This window comes from Orcinus orca, chromosome 7, assembly GCF_937001465.1.
Source record: "Orcinus orca chromosome 7, mOrcOrc1.1, whole genome shotgun sequence".
Taxonomy (NCBI): Eukaryota; Metazoa; Chordata; class Mammalia; order Artiodactyla; family Delphinidae; genus Orcinus; species Orcinus orca.
In genome coordinates, this window is record NC_064565.1 from 83,383,563 (window position 1) to 83,395,946 (window position 12,384).

The 12,384-nt window shown below is 37.3% G+C and overlaps 1 protein-coding gene across 1 annotated transcript in view; it reads left to right on the forward strand.

The window, feature by feature from the left end:
* The window catches only part of PLCL1 (phospholipase C like 1 (inactive)), a 366,570-nt gene that overhangs the window by 167,294 nt on the left and 186,892 nt on the right, over positions 1 to 12,384 (forward strand). The window lies entirely within an intron of this gene.

A 12,384-nucleotide genomic window follows, 5' to 3' on the forward strand; every position in this document is an offset into this window, starting at 1 on the left:
TTTCCTTCTGCTTAGCAAATAAAACCCAAACACTGTAGCATAACAGTGAAGGTCTGTGACAGTCAGGTGAGATTTCAGCCTTGTCCCCCACAACTCTGCAGCCAGTACTCTAAGTCCCAGTAGATTTGAATACTTGCTTTAGTCGGTTGTTCTCTGTTCTCTCCTTCATAGACATCTGCCTGTGCCACTTCTTTACGTATTGTCCTTCCATCTTATAATCAAGTCAAGCCTGACTTTTCAGGTCTTCTCAAAAGCCCTTAACTCCATCCATTATTTCCAATTCACTTCTGTTAGAGAAATCTTTCCTTCCTTTCGCTCTGCTAGAATACTGAAACTCACTTTAAGAATTATGATTAGTCCTTTGTGTTATTATTGTTTCTTATATGTATGTTCTTTATATTATATCCTTTACCTAGATTATTAGTTTTTGGGGTCGGGGCCATATCTTTTTGCTATTTTTGTTTTTCCCTTGAACAGTACCTTGCACAGGTTTGGTCTTGATAACTGCTAAGTTCATGCGTGAGTGAATGAAGAGTTTTGTTGAGTCCCCTTCTCTTGTAGCTTCTTTATTCTTGCTTATTTCATTGATTTTGAAATCTCCCACTAATGTGAAGTTGGTAAGTTTTGTGTGATACTGGGCACGCATAGATGTGTTAGTCTTCTGTTAGGCTGATAAGTTGTAACCACTGCTGTCTAGTCCAGAGTCTAGTTTTTGGATTGCTGATTCTCTCACGTATCCTTAGACCATCTCCTCTACAGGGAACAGCCACCCCACTCTTGGTCCATCTGCCTCTGCTCAACCAGGATGTCCCCTCCTGGAGAGCCCCTCATCCTGATTCAAGCTCTAAATGAAATACTGATATTTTTAATGTCCAAAGCCTTATTTTCCCTTATTTTTCCTTGTTTTCATGGGCATATTCCCTCTGTTCCAAGTCAAATCTTATAGTTATTTTTGGTCTCCATTATTTTTATTTTTCACCTTCAAGTCCTTAATTGTGCCACATGGGATCTGCAAAATTTTCCACATGTTTTAAGTTGTCCTAAAGCAGATGTGCTCTGTTAAAAGACTACTTTTAACTATCTCAAATTCAAACGCAAAGAGATCTCAAGTTTATATTTAGAGCTAAATTATCCAAAAGCCTACCATATTTCTGGCCTTACTCAATTTCCTCTCAAGTGGTTTCTTTTTACTTGTGTGTTAGCTGCTGTATTTGTGCAGGTTCAGTTTATTAGCTGATAACTGCTCTCAGGTTAAGAGTTTGGTGGAATGAAAGATTGAAAGATGAGTGAATTGGGCTTTTTTTTGGTGGGAGGAGACAAATATTCCATGTGTCATTATTTCTAACCTCCTTTTGTAATGTCTGTTTGTATATCCTTCTTTAGATATCTTTCTTTAGGTATGTTTTTTTTAGATATCATCATGAGAATTAGTGAAAGAATGTTGGATCAAAGCCATTATGTCAGTGTGAAAATTTAATTCGACAAATATTTATATTTGAATGCCTGTTGTGGAGGCTGTCTAAGCTAGGGGCTGGAGAGCTAAAACATAAATAAAATATAGCGTCAACCCTTACAGAAATAGAGAAAGAAGAGGAGGTACACTGCAGAAAGACCACACTACCTAAGAAAATCTCTCACTCTTCACACTACGTGGTACACATATACAGCAAACTCTGTTACATGTTATAGTCAGGTGTGGTATTAAGGTTTATTGAATGTTCTAATCTCTAGAAAGTTACCATTGATGTTACACGCAAATTACCAAGTTACAAAGAATTTGCATAAAATGAAACATCTAACTACACTGATCTTTGCTTTAGCAAGTATTTCAAGATCTTAAAGTGCCACTGTGATCTTGCTATAAATATCAATTAGCATGATACTGAAAATGTGCCAGAACACCTGTGATGAGAGAGTTTGGTAATAGCTACCATTAATTAAAGGCTAATTATGCATAAATGTTTACAACCTTTCCTTGTTCAATCCTCGCACCATCTCTGAGATGTGAGGTGTGAAGTATACTCTACATTGAAGCACAGGGGTTAAGTAACTGGCCCAAGGTCACTCATGTAGCTACTAAGTGATGGAGTTGGGCTTCAAACCCAGGCAATCTGGCTCCAGAGACTGTGCTCTTAACCACTAATCTATTTTACCTCTTAATTACTCCAGCGTTCTCAAACTTTGGTGTGCACAGGAACCATCTTGGGGAGCTGCCAAGATGCAGATTCCTGGGCCCCAAACCTAGAAAGCTGGATTCAGTCCTTCTGGAGCTAGACCTAGGAATCTGTATATAAACAAGCCTCTACAGGATTCTGTAGTGCTGCAACTACACTCTGAGAAATACGTGTTATATGTGCTGTCTCCAGGTGTTGTATATACATACACAAAGACATATCTGTAATGCCGTCTTCCACGCCACAAGGACTCCTGCTCCAGTACAGTATACTGGAACATACTCTAGGGAAAGAGAACAATTCATTTAAAAATTTCCCCAAACTAGTTCTGTGACTTTGGCCAAATCAGTTGTATTAGGTTTCTCCAGAAACACAGAATCAATAGAATGTGTATATATTTATTGTAAATAATTGGCTAATACAATTATGGAGGCTGGTGAGTCCAAAATCTGTAGCGTGGACCAGCAGGCTTGATACGCAGGAGAGCTGATGGTGCAGATGAAGTCCGAAGGCATTCTTCTGGAGAATTCTCTGTTGTTCAGCAAGGGCACTCTTTTTGTTCCATTCAGGCCTTCAGATGAGAGGATGAAGCCCACCCACATTATGGAGAGCAATCTGCTTTACCCCAAATTCACTGATTTAACTGTTAATCTCATCCAAAAATACCCTCCAGACTGATACGTAAAATTAATCATTATATCATGTATTCCCCCCAGGTTCCATAGTTTAAAATCCCACTGGTAAAAGTATCAGGGATTGGGCTAGGTGATCATAACTATATAACAGAGGCACCAAACAGGTAACCAATGGGACACACCCTGACAACTGATGGCTTTAGTTTGGCTCACCCAGGGTTACCCCATCCAGTGTTTTTAAACATTTGCATTACTGGTAGTTGCTAACAAATTTCACATGAAAATCTGTATTTTGTGTTTTTAAAAAAATTTATATTGAGGGATAGTTGATTTACAATATTGTGTTAGTTTCAGGTATACAGCAAAGTGAATCTGTTATATATATACATATATACACTCTTTTTTAGATTCTTTTCCCATTTAGGTCATTACAGAGTATTGAGTAGAGTTCCCTGTGCTATACAGCAGGTCCTTATTAGTTATCTATTTTACACATAGTAGTGGGTATATGTCAATCCCAATCTTCCAATTTATCCCTCCCCCCTTACGCCCTGGTAACCACAAGTTTATTTTCTACATCTGTAAATCTATTTCTGTTTTGTAGGTAAGTTCATTTGTAGCCTTTTTTAGATTCCACATATAAGCGATATCATATGATATTTGTCTTTCTCTGTCTGACTTACTTCACTCAGTATGACAATCTCTAAGTCCATCCATGTTGCTGCAAATGGCATTATTTCATTCTTTCTTATGGCTGAAGAATATTCCATTGTATATATGGAATATATATAATATGGAACACATCTCTTTATCCCTTCCTCTGATGCTGGACATTTAAGTTGCTTCCATGTCCTGGCTATTGTAAATAGTGCTGCAGTGAACATTGAGGTGCATGTATCTTTTCAAATTATGGTTTTCTTTGGCTATATGCCCAGGAGTGGGATTGCTGGATCAAATGGTAGCTCTATTTTTAGTTTTTTAAAAAACTTGGTAATCTGGCAACATCGTATGGCCACAGCGTAGCTGAGTCACAGATGCCACCTGTTGGAGGGTTTTGTTGTCTCCTGGATCTCCACCACTGCCCGTATGTCACTCACTTTGTTCACAACATTTATTTCTGTGAGCTGCTGAGCCCCTGTAGGCATTTGAGTTTTGGACCCTTATCTCACTAGCTACCAAACATCTGTGGCAGCTCCACCTCCCTGATTAAAAATGACAGAGGGAGAAGTAGGATTCCTGACATACGTGAAAGCCTTTTCCTGGTTAGGAAATAGCTATTTCTTCATTGTGTGCAGTGTGGTTTATCACCCTTCCCAGGGTTGCCCTCTCTGGGCTTCTCAGATCACTACCTTCTTTTGAATTAATAAAAGGGATGGTTTTATATTCCTGCATACTTTTTTTGGTAGGCAATGATAGAAATTGTGAACTGGGTTCTTCAGAGTTACTTAGTGGGGTCACCAGATACAAAGATGGAGGAACATTGATGTAAGAAGAGAACCTGCTAATTTTGCATGGAGTTGAATTAGTTCAACAAGCAGTTTCAAATGTGAGAATTATCTTTCCTATAGCCAGGCTGGCTTTATAGGAAAACAGAATGGGCTGTTGTTTAAAGTAAGATTTCCAAGGTAAAATAGTTTTATAACTTCTGCAGTTGTTCTCTGAATGCTAAAATGACTTCAGCCAGGACAAAGCCTTTTATTTTGTAATGGGAAAAAGTTCAGCCTTTTATTGCATCATGGGAAAGAAAGCAGAGACCTCTGAGAGTAGCAACACATGGCCTAAATTGACACAGGAACAAAGTGATGATATTAGATCCATATTGCAAATACATTTTAATAGGGGACTAGGGAAAAGAAAAAACCCAGGGGCCTTGTAGGTCTGAAAATAGTAGAGGGAAAAAGGGAACAGTAAGGGAGAGGCTTAGAGGACGAGGATTTTCTTTACTAATGGCTTAGTATGGCTAAGCCAGCTACATCCTTTTTACATGTTAACATGACTATGGCCACTTTTTTTGGGACAAAATATGTATAAATTTTCTTCAGGACCTTGAAAATTAATTCCATCAGGCATATGCTTTGCAAGCATGCTCTATTTTTCTGTGTTTAAAAAAATGCATTTCAGATGTATGGCATTATTATGGTTTCTCTAGAAGTCAGCCTTCATAAAAGTAATTCAGGAATGTTAGAATCTTTGTCAGTTTCTTGGCAAATAGTGTTCGATTATATATTTACACTCCATAGGACACACAATTTTAGAAGTATTCTGGAATGTTTCCAAACTGTATTTTGGAATTCAACATTTAGTTACTCTTTATTAATCCCAATCAATAATAGTTTATAATAATCATAAATGTGTTAGCTCTAAATAGCTGCTGTATTCCATTTCATCAAGAATGTTTTCCTTTTTCCAGAGTGTATATTTGCATATTAAATTTTGTATGCAGAGTTTTTCCCTTGATACTTGGATTCCTGTGGATAATTTGTATGAAGATCTTCCGGAGAGAGAATGCATAGGTTTTAATGTCTAATGTTGGATTTTCTGCTTGGGAGGCATATGCTTACCTATAGATTTTCCATTTTTAGAACATTTCTTATTACTTTTTCTTTCTATTAATTTTGAACATATTAAGGTCATCATTAACTCTAACCAGGTGCTTATTTTCATCTTGATTTGTAGCTTTCTTATTTTTAAATCCACCTAGTAGTTTATTTCTAAATCCCTTTTTCTTTAAATCATAGGAAAAGAAATATTATACTAAGCAAAAGTTTTATGCTTCCTATGCTGTCTTTTGGAGTAATTTTAGTAAATTACTGACTATAGCTCTTGGAAGATTGCTTACTATGCTATTCTGTTAGGAACTATAGTCTTGTTTGGCTCAGAGACAAAATAAGCTTAGGTCCTAGGGCTTTGGCAGTTAATGTCTTTTCCTTCAATCAGCTAATAGACTATGTGAGAGGTAGTTTTGGAAGTGAAACTTTAGACCTCAGGGGGTTATGTTTGATCTACAAGATAGGTAATAATGGTGCTTTCTATTGGCCCAAAGGCTGAGATACTTCCTGTTTCTCCATCAGGTAAAGGTGGAAAGTAACAAGAAATATACTGTTTCAGAAAAATAAATAAATGGACTTGGAGAAAGACTGTATCTGTTTAAAGTAGTAATTCTATTATAATCAGAAACATGAATAATTTGTATTTGAATAATAGAAGTGATTCAACTTGTAAGTTTAATCCTTGGAATTTACATGGCATAGTATAAAGTTTTTATTTTGAAATGAGAGAAAACTAAATTGTAAAAGGCTCTATGTCCTCAGAATAGCTTGCAGATTTTGTTCTTAATGCTTTTATCTTCATTTTTGTCCTCCTTCTCCCTTTAAAGATATATAAACACAAAAGGAAAGATGGTAAATGTATTGATGGGTCATTTAGGATGTCAGTGGAAAGACCACCCCTGAGCAAACTGCTGATGCTTAGGATTGCCATGTGCAGTTTAGGACACTTAAAGAAGAGTAAAACACATGTTTTGACCATGTTACCATTTGATTTCACCACAGGTGGATTGTCCATGGTGGTTTTAAGTCTCTGCTTAGCTTTTTCTTTACCTCACAGCTCTTCTGGACCACCTATCTTTGTGTACTGACTAGTGCCAACTAATTTCTTACATAGCCTTGGCCCTACAGTAGCATCAGTCTGAGACAGTAGCAAACCTGGAAAAGGAGGTTGCTGCTCCAGCTTGGAAATTAGAAGGGGTAGTTAGTGAGTTTAGGATTGACATGTATACACTGCTGTATTTAAAATGGATAAACAACAAGGACCTACTGTATAGCACAGGGAACTCTGCTCAGTATTATGCAACAACCTAATGGGAAAAGAATTTGAAAAAGAATAGATACATGTATATGTATAACTGAATCACTTTGCTGTACACCTGAAACTAACACAACATTGTCAATCAACTATACTCCAATGTAAACTAAAAAGTTAAAAAAAAATTAAAAAAAAAGAAGGGCAGGAAGTTGAGCAGGTATTGACACCATGGAACCCCAGGGAGATTTGTCCCTGCACCCTTATGAAAACCTGTTTTTCTATTATGCAGGAGAACACCGTGTTATGTTAGAGGTTTTGTTCCCTTTCTGCTCACTCATTGATAACTGTCCTAAGTTTAGAAGTAACCTGGGTTTCATTAGATATATACCAGCAATAGGGCCTGTTGCTAATTAGACCTGAAATTATTACCTGCTTAAAGATAGGAAAACCACTTTTCACTTTGTTCATTAATTTATTTTAGGGTTTGTATGTGTGTGTGTGTGTGTGTGTGTGTGTGTGTGTGTGTGTATGACTCTCTGATGACTTGTATGTATATTCATTATCTACTTGACAGTTAAAAAGTTGTTCAGAAAAGTTATGTCTCCCTCATGGCCCTAGATGAAAAGGTAAGAAACTCAGAGAAAATAATTACATCTTCTCTCTTGGTTTATTTTTAATATTAGTAAAATGTCAGTGCTCTTTAAATGCTGAACTTTTAAAAAATTTATTTTATTTTTTTGGCTGTGTTGGGTCTTTGTTGCTGTGTGTGGGCTTTCTCTAGTTGTGGCGAGCGGGGGCTACTCTTCCTTGCGATGCACGGGCTTCTCATTGCGATAGCTTCTCTTGTTGCAGAGCATGGGCTCTAGGCGTGCGGGCTTCAGTAGTTATGGCGCGCACGCTCAGTTGTGCTCACGGGTACTAGAGCACAGACTCAGTAGTTGTGGCACACGGGCTTAGTTGCTCTGAGGCATGTGGGATCTTCCTGGACCAGGGCTCGAACCCATGTTCCCTGCATTGGCAGGCGGATTCTTAACCACTGCATCACCAGGGAAGCCCTAAACGCTGAACTTTGTAATGCACGTGTACTTTGAATTATTTTGTTCAATAGAGAGGAACATGAAAAAAATTCTATGGTTCCTCATGTGGCTCAAAGTCCTGAGCCATCAAAACTGGAAAAGTTATAGTCATTTTGGGTGACTTTCAGTTTCTCCCTTGTTCTTGTAAGGTCCACTGTCTTCCATACACTAATCTCTAACAGCTTCCCACTGGTAATAATATGTGTCTGGTTGAGTAACTTTTAGTGAACATAGCCATTATTGAGCTTAATTGTATTTCATTTATTATTCCAGTGACATTCTATTACCTCAAGATAACTTACAAGTCTAATTTACCTTTGTGGATATTGCTTTTGTGTATTATATTATGCGCTAAAATTTCAGCACTTTGATTATTTTCTGTTTTCTAAAGGCCCCAAAGTCAAGCTGTCTTCCGTTGTCTCTTTTAATCTTTACAAGTATATTGAATTAAGTTGGATGGACCTCTGGTCTTGGGAGAGCTAAGTTCAAGTGGTCACATAAAATCCAGACTACGGAGGGCCCAAGAGGACAAGCCAGAGGTCCGAATGATAAGGTGAATGCACTGCATAGAATGATCAGGGGCCTGCTAATAATGATAATAACAAGAATAGCTATCAGTTTTTGGATACTTATTAGGTTTTGGATTCTTTATATACATATTAAACTAAAGCAATCAGCTGGGAAGGTAGGAATACAGTTTAAACTCTTTTTCTTTGCATTAAAGTGCTGCCAGCATACCACAGTGGCAACTTAGTTTTCCAGTTTTAGTTTCCGTTCCTCACTATCAAAATTACTGTATCTTGTCAGAATGGTCTATTTATGGTTGCCTATAAACACACCTTGCATTTTTTTTAAAGAACTGTTTCATTCAGATAAAATTCACATAACCATACAATTCTCCTATTTAAAGTGTACAGTTCAATGGTTTTAGTGTATTCACAGAGTTGTTCAACCATCACCACAATCAATTTTAGAACATTCTCATTACCCGACCTTCCCACAAAAAGCCACCCTCATTAGCAGTCACTCCCTGTCTCCTCTCCACCCACCCTTCTGCAAGCCACTAATCTACTCTCTATCTCTATAGATTTGCCTATTCTGGACATTTCAAATAAATGGAACCATACTGTATATGGTCTTTTGTGAATAGTTTCTTTCTCTTAGCATAAAGTTTTTGAAGTTTATCCATGTTGAACCAAGTGTCAAAATTTCATTTCTTTTTATTGCCAAATAATAGTTTATTGTATGAATATACCATTTTTTTAATCCATCAGTTGATGGACATTTGGGTTGTTTTAATTTTTGGCTACTGTATATATGCTGCTGTGAACATTCATGTTCAAGTTTTTGTGTGGACACATGTTTCTATTTCTCTTGGGTATATACCTAAGAGTGGAATTGCTGGGCCATATGGTCCCTCTATGTTTATTCTTTTGAGGAAGTAGTAGACTGTTCTCAAAGGCAGCTGCACCATTTTACACTCTCATCAGCAGCAGTTGCTTAGGGTACTAATTTCTCCACATCCTTGCCATTATTATTATCTTGCCTTCTAATTATCTGTTTTTTGGTTATAGCTATGCTAGTGGAGGTGAAATGGTTTCACATTGTGTTTTTGTGTGTGCGTGTGTGTGGTACGCGGGCCTCTCACTGTTGTGGCCTCTCCCGTTGCGGAGCGCAGGCTCCGGACGCGCAGGCTCAGCGGCCATGGCTCACGGGCCCAGCCGCTCCGCGGCATGTGGGATCTTCCCGGACCGGGGCACGAACCCATGTCCTCTGCATCGGCAGGCGGACTCTCAACCACTGTGCCACCAGGGAAGCCCACATTGTGGTTTTTAAAATAATTTTTATTGGAGTATAGTTGCTTTACAATGTTGTGTTAATTTCTACTGTACAGCAGCATGAGTCAGCTATATGTATACCTATATCCCCTCTTTTTTGGATTTCCTTCCCATTTAGGTCACCACAGAGCACGGAGTAGAGTTCCCAGTAAGTTCTCATTAGTTATCTATTTTATACATAGTATCAGTAGTGTATATATGTTAATCCCAATCTCCCAGTTCATCTCACCCGCCTCCCTTTCCCCCTTGGTATCCATACGTTTGATCTCTACGTCTGTGTCTCTATTTCTGCTTTGTAAATAAGATCGTCTATACCAATTTTTTCAGATTCCACATATATGCATTAATATACAATATTTGTTTTCCTCTTTCTGATTTACTTCACTCTGTATGACAGTCTCCAGGTCCATCCACATCTCTACAAATGACCCAATTTCATTCCTTTTTATGGCTGAGTAATATTCTATTGTATATATCCTACTGGATGTGAAATGGTATCACACTGTGGTTTTGATTTGCATTCCCCTGATGACTAATGATGTTGAGCGTCTTTCCATGAGCTTATTTGTCATTTGTATATCTTCTTTGGAAGAATTTGGAGAAAATTTATTCAGATCCTTTGCCTATGTTTAAAATGGATTATTTGTGTTTATACTGATATGTTGTGAAAGTTCGTTATGTATACCAGATAAACATTCCTTATCACTTATATGAATCAATATTTTCCCTCCTTCTGTGGGTTGCCATTTCACTTCTTAATGGTGAAGTACAAGAGTTTTTAATTTTAATGAAGTCCAACATCTCTATCTTTTCTTTTGTTGTATGTGATTCTGTTGTTATAATTAAAAAGCCATTGTCAGCAATAGGAACATACACATTGATAATTACCTTAAATGTAAATGGATTAAACGCTCCCACCAAAAGACATAGACTGGCTGAATGGATACAAAAACAAGACCGTATATATGCTGTCTACAAGAGACCCACTTCAGACCTAGGGACACATACAGACTGAAAGTGAGGGGATGGAGAAAGATATTCCATGCAAACAGAAATCAAAGGAAAGCTGGAGTAGCAATTCGCATATCAGACAAAAGGCTTTAAAATAAAGACTATTACAAGAGACAAAGAAGGACACTACATAATGATCAAGGGACCAATCCAAGAAGAGATATAACAATTGTAAATATTTATGCACCCAACATAGGAGCACCTCAATACATAAGGCACATACTAACAGCCATAAAAGGGGAAATCGATGGTAATATAATCATAGTAGGGGACTTTAACACCCCACTTTCACCAATGGACACATCATCCAAAAGGAGAATAAATAAGGAAACACCAGCTTTAAATGATACATTAAACAAGGTGGACTTAATTGACATTTATAGGACATTCCATCCAAAAACAACAGAATACACTTTCTTCTCAAGTGCTCATGGAACATTCTCCAGGATAGATCATACCTTGGGCCACAAATCAAGCCTTGGTAAATGTAAGAAAATTGAAATTGTATCAAGTATCTTTTCTGACCACAATGCTATGAGATTAGATATCAATTACAGGAAAAAAAACTGTAAAAAATACAAACATATGGAGGCTAAACAATACACTACATAATAATCAAGAGATCACTGAAGAAATCAAAGAGGACATCAAAATATACCTAGAAACAAATGACAATGAAAACACGATGGCCCAAAACCTATGGGATGCAGCAAAAGCAGTTCTAAGAGGGAAGTTTATAGAAATACAATCCTACCTCAAGAAACAAGAAACATCTCAAGTAAATAAACTAACCGTACACCTAAAGTAATTAGAGAAAGCAGAACAAAAAACCCCCCAAAGTTAGCAGAAGGAAAGAAATCATAAAGATCAGATCAGAAATAAATGAAAAAGAAATGAAAGAAATGATAATAAAGATCAATAAAACTAAAAGCTGGTTCTTTGAGAAGATAAACAAAATTGATAAACCATTAGCCAGACTCATCAGGAAAAAAAGGGAGAAGACTCAAATGAATAGAATTAGAAATGAAAAAGGAGAAGGAACAACTGACACTGCAGAAATACAAAGGACCATGAGAGATTACTACAGGCAATTGTATGCCAATAAAATGGACAACCTGGAAGAAATGGACAAATTCTTAGAACAGCACACCCTTCCGAGACTGAACCAGGAAGAAATAGAAAATATAAACAAACCAAACATGAGCACTGAAATTGAGACTGTGATTAAAAATCTTCCAACAAACAAAAACCCAGGACCAGATGGCTTCACGGGTGAATTCTATCAAATATTTAGAGAAGGGCTAACACCTATCCTTCTCAAACTCTTCCAAAATATAGCAGAGGGAGGAACACTTCCAAACTCATTCTACAAGGCCACCATCACCCTGATACCAGAACCAGACAAAGATGTCACAAAGAAAGAAAACTACAGGCCAATATCACTGATGAACATAGATGCAAAAATCCTCAGCAAAATACTAGCAGAGTCCAACAGCACATTGAAAGGATCTTACACCCTGATCAAGTGGGGTTTATCCCAGGAATGCAAGGATTCTTCAATATACGCAAATCAATCAATGTGATACATTATATTAACAACTTGAAGGAGAAAAACCATATGATCATCTCAATAGATGCAGAAAAAACTTTTGACAAAATTCAGCACCCATTTATGATAAAAACTCTCCAGAAGGTAGGCATAGAGGGAACATACCTCAACATAATAAAGGCCATATATGACAAACCCACAGCAAACATCATACTCAATGGTGAAAAACTGACACCATTTCCTCTAAGATCAGAAACAAGACAAGGTTGTCTGCTCTCACCACTATTATTCAACATA